Raw genomic sequence first — 6,898 nt, 5'->3', positions numbered from 1 at the left:
CTCCACCTCACCGGAGTTCACAGAGATCACCGGCAACGTGGCTAGACCTCTCTGGTTCATCTCTGGCCGTGATTCTTCTTCCTATTGCTTCGCCTTGAGTCGCTCTTGCTCGTCCGCAACCTCTACCGCGTCGCCGTTGCCTTGGTTCGTCGGCGTAACGCCGCGCAGCACCGCCGCTCCGCCATTCGCGACGGCGAGCAGCCTAGGGTCCAGTAGAGCGCGAGTAAAGTAGGTCAACGAGTTTGTCTTGAGGAGAGGAACGCGTAGATGCCCTTGGATCCGACCGAGACCTCGCCATCGTCGAGTTTCGCCGGCGACGAGCTCGTCTCTGCTTTCTGTCTCACTGTCACGTGGGTCCCGTGTGTCAGCGGATCCCACCTGTCAGCCACTCACTCTCACACCTCTGGTTCACTGTTTAGCAGATCCTTTGCTGTTTTTGAAAAAATCATAACTCGAGTTTTACAGATCCAAATGATGTGGTTCCAATTTTGCCAGGTTCCTGTGGTAATCTAGTTTTTATTAAACATATGAAACATGCCATGTTTGTGTAGAAATAAATAGATATGATTTAATCTTGATTAAATAGGAGGTAATGATATCTTGAGATCTGTGGATCTGATGGCCATGCAAATTTAGGGTGTTGTCACTTATGACATGAATTAGCTCTGATACATTTATCATGATTTTTGGATGTTTGTTAGTGAAGTTATAAATATTTCTTGTTTAAATAAGAGATTCTTGTGGTATTTTTAATAAATAGATTATAACTTCTTTTATGGTGAAACTTGCTGAGTGATGTAATCATGTGTAAACAAAGTTAAGAAAAATCTGAAATCTGTTGTTTGACACTTTTTGATAGGGTTTCACATTTATGCCTTGAATGCCTTTGCTAGCTTGTTATTTTTGTAGCTCACAATCTGCGTGTGCAAGTGCCCTGAAAATTTGACAGTAACTTTATGATAGTATAAATAGCTTGCTGTAATTTTCTTAGGATTTTTAGAGCACTTGTGGTGTATGCTCATTAAATCACCTTAATGATTGAATAAATAGAAAAGGTGATAATAGAAATGAGTTTAGACCTTGCCATGATGTTCTTTGGTGTTTGTTAGACATGTTCTATCTACTGGTGCTTTTGGTTTGAACCAATGTTACATTCTTAATATGTGTAAAATATTATTTTTTGCTAATTATGTCTTTCCTAGAGCATTTCGGTGTGGCTGATAGAAATTGTTTAAGAACTACTTGAAGATGATGTTTTCTGGAAAACATGTCTACAACAAACTTGTATCTAACTTACTTATCTACTTCCTGTTCAAATTGCATGACATTTGGTTGAGTAGTTTAAAAGTTATGAATGTTACAAGTAGCTGCTGCGAAGTGCTTGCTCTCTGGATTTTCCAGGACAGCCAGCCAACTTTGTATGTTTTAGCGTACTTCTGTTGGGAATCAATCTGGGATGTCTAAAAGTGAATTTTAGATAATTTGCTAAGCTTTCCAGAAAGTATCCACTTGCTTAGTTTGGCCACCTGATGCTTAAGTTATAGCTGAACCTTGAGATTAGTTAATCTGCCCATGAAACCAGTGACTAAGTAGGAGTAGCTAAGGTTGATTAGCTTGTCTGGTTAGCCTCTCTACCAGAGAAGAAGTATGCACTTAATTGTTATCTTGTGATTCAATTAATTTTTGAAGCTTATGCTCATGTTTGCACCATGTTTTATGTTCCTTGGCTGGTCATCGTAACATCGTGCATCATATGTGCATTCTCCATATTTATCACCTTGTCTTGCATACTTTAGGTGCACCCAAGGGCGTTACGGTATTGGAGTACGAGCTGCCAGAGCCAGAGGAACAGCAAGGGGAGCCACCTCAAGGAACTGAGGAGGAGGATCTGCCAGAGTGCCCTGACCACCGTCCCTCTACTTACATTGAAGGCATGTCCCGGAGCATTATAAGCCTCCTACTATTTTTGTATCATGTCTAGCTATCAATTCACTATGGTTTTGTATTGTTGCATTAAGTGTTAGGCGTTGATATGACACCCTTGCTGCATAATGACTACCTTGTCCACCTCATACCTTACCTAAGTAGGTCTAGGATCGAAATGATACTTAGCCATGCTTAGCTCGGTACAAGCCGGGTGATTTCCTGTCACCTGCGAGAGATAGGTGGATGCTGATCACGGTTGGCTATATTTGCTATCGTGGAAATAACCATGTGCTAATAATGAACTTAAGACCGGGCACGATGACGATAGTGCAGCAACAAGGCATGGAGGTCTTGGGTGTGAATCTATCCCCGTCTGAGTCGATTAAGGACCGTACCGATGTATGTCCTCGTGTCATGTTGAACGCATGCCTAACACTTAGTTGGCCGGATAAGTCGTTCCAACTGCGAAGCCTACGAGTGCATCTCTGGCTGGATACCCTGATCTGGTTAAAGTGCGCACCCTGGTTGGTAGTAAGGATGTGCGGGGAGTCAATGGCGTAAGACCGAGGTGTCAGGTTAGAGTCCTGACCCTGACAGATTGGCGGTCCCTGGGGGTGCGGCGCCGTACGGACCCGCGAATTGGTCCGGAGTTGTGCTAAAGGTGATCCGAGCTGCCGTCATGAAGTATGCTTGGGTGAGTGTTAGGAATACCCCTCCAGCTAGATAGGAATCGATTCGAATCGCCGTCTCTCCCGGATAGTGAGAACTTGACTCGGGCAGCGGCAACGTAGAGCTCACTAAATAAACTTAATGGTTATGATGAGAATGTTGATAGCAAAGTGATAATCCGGATATGGTTATTATTGTAATGCTTAAGTACTCAAGTGTGTGCTTAGAACAGGTGCTAATTTAGTGGATAGTTGTTAAGTAATGAACCTGCTACTGAAATGCTATAAATATGTTACTTACAACTAAAGCTTTCTATGCAAAATGTGAGTCAAACCAGTCCACAAATATTAGCCTTGCATACTCCTTGGTGTCACTATATTTCTGGTTTATGACGGGTATGTCTAGCTAAGTACATTCTCGTACTCAGGGTTTTATTTACCCTTGTTGCAGATGATGTCATTTATCACGGCTACTGTGCTAACTGTCATCATCCGGCTACGGACGATGAATAGATCATGGGCATGATCACCTCCTTTATCTTCAGTTGTGCTTTTATTGGGTTGACCATGGAGCTGGCATGTAATTAAACTGGGTGTGTGATGTTTCAAAACTACTTTGCTTCCGCTACTGAACTTGTTTGTAATAACTTTGTTTAAAACTCCGATGTGTTGTAAAACTATGTTCTGTGATGAACGTATGTAATCCGCGATGGCGATGCTTGATCATGTACGATCTATGTTGGTTGAATCGAGATCTTTTGAGATTTCGTCAGACTACAGGGTTTATATGGGTTCAAGTCCATTGGCTTGACTGCTTCGTGGTCGCTAATTCACTTGAATTCTTATAAATTGGACGGTTCTGTTACAGCTGGCATCAGAGCAAGATTAAGCATTTAACCATCTTAGATGTATTTAAAAACAAATGAATTTGTTTTTCCTAAACTAATTGGCAAAATTAGGCTATACATAGGGTTGTTAACAATATTTTAATAACATACACCATGCCAGTGGTCATATCCTTTATGTCCGCTTAAGGACTTTTTAGGTGGCTTAATACTACTAACATGGGGGGTTTCTCCTTTCGTCGTCCATATGTCATGCAATAATAAGGATGCCACTTACTTAAGTGGTAATGAATGGATAATATACCTCTACATCATGGTAAGCAATGTTTGTTTTCTTTCGTCGTCCATACAGCATGAAATTGTATGGATGCCACTTGCTTGAGTGGTAATGTATGGATCTATATGCCTCAACGCTACGGTAAGTGCGAGCTGTGAGAGCATGACCGTCCAACCGTCGGTCTAGGGGAGTCTTAGCTGTGGTTACTGGAATATTTACATGTTTCACACATGTATATATGAAGGTACTTAATTGTGGGTAGTAGGTGCAGCCATGTATACATGTTTGATGTATATATGGGTGTATCCCAAATGGGTAGGGTGCTGCGATATGTGTTTGGGAATATATATCGGAGTACCTAGCTTGAATGTAGATGATTGGATTTTCATTTCTGCACATATACTCTTGTGGGGTTGCGCTAAAATGAAATTTTCTGCAGGTACACTAACAACGAAACGTGTAGACCGTGTAGTTGCGTATAAAGAGTGCACGTATGTGTGCCACCGACTATACCGTTAGAACTTTCTTCTAGGAATAGAAAGGACATATGGAACGTGCATGCATCATGACTCATTCATACATTCCTCATGCACTACTCAATTCTTATAATTCTGAAACTATATCTAATTATCTTCCCTTGTAATTAATCTTCCTTACTCAAGTTGTGGTCTTTCCTACAGATGGCTGCCCCACATGCAAGTGAGACTTTTCTGGACATGTTTGGCACTCCTACTTTGTTGTGGAGGGTGCTGAGTTCAGTGGGATATTAGGAACCACCTCAGTACACTTGGACAGAGGCAGAGCATGTAGGATCTTTACCTTGGGTAGATGTCCAAATTACAGTTCCCCCTTGCCCAAACAACCCACAATGGCTAGGATGGATAGTAGAGTCCGATGGTCAAACTCCCTGGGAGGGTGCCCAAGTAGCAGCTTTAGAAGTGCTGTTGGAAATATGCCAAGACTATGGGGATGAGCTAATTAATGGCCTAGCTGGATCATTTCCTGTAGAGTATGACTGACACTTTTGTGTCCCAGATAGGAACTGAGCCTCTAGAGATGAGAAAAACCATACTAGGATATAGCTCTAGCCCTGCTATGAGTGCCATGTTGGCGGTACTTAAGTTGTACTATGTGCGCCAGGACACCTACATAGAAGCCATGCTAGCACTCCAGCAAGCTCAAGTTGGGCAGCGCAAACTGCGCAAGCGCGTGCGCAAGCACCGCAAGGCCTTTAGCGATGCACAAGCTAAAATTCAAAACTATCACACCTCTTTGCAAGCCCACCGCAACCAAGTTGAAAATGCAGTTAGAGAGCGCAATGAGGCACGAGCCCGCATGATGCAAATGACTAGAGAGCGAGATGAGGCTATGCGCTTGGCTGAAAATAGGGAAGCTGCTAGAGTTAGAGCTTTGTTCCATGCTGAGATTAGAGAGGAAGAGCTGATCACTAGGATTGCTGAGCTGCAGCTAGATGTCCATCGTCTAAATAATATCATAAATTCTATCCCACACCCTGTTCCCTTTAATCATGAAGAAGCTCCCAGTGAGGAAGATCAGGATGATGGCATAATTTCTAATGGAGAGTCTGAGGACGATATGTAGCCTAGCAATGATTTCCATGCTCATGTATCAGTTTTCACCTCTTTATCTAATGGACTTGTAATCTGAACTTCAGCTGAAACTCTATGTATTTGGCAATGGTGCCCCTCCATGTTTATGTTGAGCTTAAATAATCTTGTGCAATGTCTTTAATCCTTGTGAATTGTGACTGTGAATGATCACAAGATTAACCAGTGTCGTGGATGATATTCTCTTGTTGTACATGGATTATTGTGCCTCAAATTATGTGAATTTATTTTATTAAATTCCGTATGGCAGCAATCGAGATTCATGGCAATTATATCTGTTATCCTAAACGGTCACTTGGTATGCCTTGTGCAGATGGCTCGCAATACTCGCTCCGGTCACAATGAGGTGCCGCCACCACCACCTCCTCCCCCGCCTACGCCTGCTGAGCTCCTAGCAACTCTTGTTGAGGGCTAGCGGATGCTCAATGAAGCTATGCAGACCATGGCACAGCAGAATCGGGGTGGTCGCCATGCCCGCCAAGGCGGAGAAGCGAATCTGTATAGCAACTTCAAGGATTTCCAGGACACAAATCTGCCGCTTTTCAAAGAGGCTGTTGAACCTCTGGAAGCTGATGAATGGCTTAAGACTCTCGAGTAGAAGTTCCGCTTGTTGAGGGTGACGGAAGAACTGAAGGCGGAGTATGCAGCACACCAGCTGGAAGGCAAGGCCGGTGTCTGGTGGAGTCACTATAGGACCAGCTTGCCTGCTAATGCTGTTGTAACCTGGGATCAGTTCAAAACTACATTTAGGAACACTTATATTCCACAGGGCTTAAAGACTATCAAGCATACCGAGTTCATGAACTTAACTCAGGGAACCAAAAGTTTGACTGAGTATCTTCATGCTTTCAATAACTTGTCTCGCTATACTCCTGAGTTTGTTGATACTGAGGACAAGAAGCTTGCTAGTTTCAAGAGAGGACTGGGACCCAAGCTTTCCAAGAGCATGGATGGTAACAAGAGTACCACCTTCAATTAGTTTGTGAGTGATGCGTTGACCCAAGAGAAATCCAATGCTGTTTATGCTGCATCCAAGAACTGCAAGAGGGCCTATGAGGCAGGTGCTTCGCAGTCCAAGGCTCCAGCGACAAGCAAACCGGCCTATCGCCCGCCCAATGCTGTGACAAGGTACAGGCCGCCGCAGAAGAAGTCAAATGGGAAGACAGGAGTTCGCAAGTCCATCACAGTTGCTCTCCCTAGGGGTGCTACAAGGTCAAGGAGGTCCAAAGACTCCCCCTGATAACCGCCCTTGCTTCAATTGCAAACAAGTTGGTCACTGGGCGAGGGATTGCCCTTATCCCAAGAGAAATTCTACAGCTAGGGGTAATAACCGTACTGGCCGAGTGCACTACACCACTGTCGAAGAAATCCCTGAAGGTGAAGTGGTCACCGTTGGTATGTTTCTTGTCAATCAAAACCCTGCAGTTTTCTTGTTTGATTCTGGAGCTTTGCATTCATTTTTGAGTCAAGCATTCGCATCTTAGCATGGGCAGCATGTAGTTGATCTTGACAGTGGCAAATTTTGCATTAGTGCTGCTGGTAATCAAATCGCTA

This window comes from Sorghum bicolor, chromosome 10 (genome assembly GCF_000003195.3).
Source record: "Sorghum bicolor cultivar BTx623 chromosome 10, Sorghum_bicolor_NCBIv3, whole genome shotgun sequence".
Taxonomy (NCBI): Eukaryota; Viridiplantae; Streptophyta; class Magnoliopsida; order Poales; family Poaceae; genus Sorghum; species Sorghum bicolor.
The sequence above is the reverse complement of the archived record's forward strand: the minus strand, read 5'-3'. Positions refer to the sequence as shown.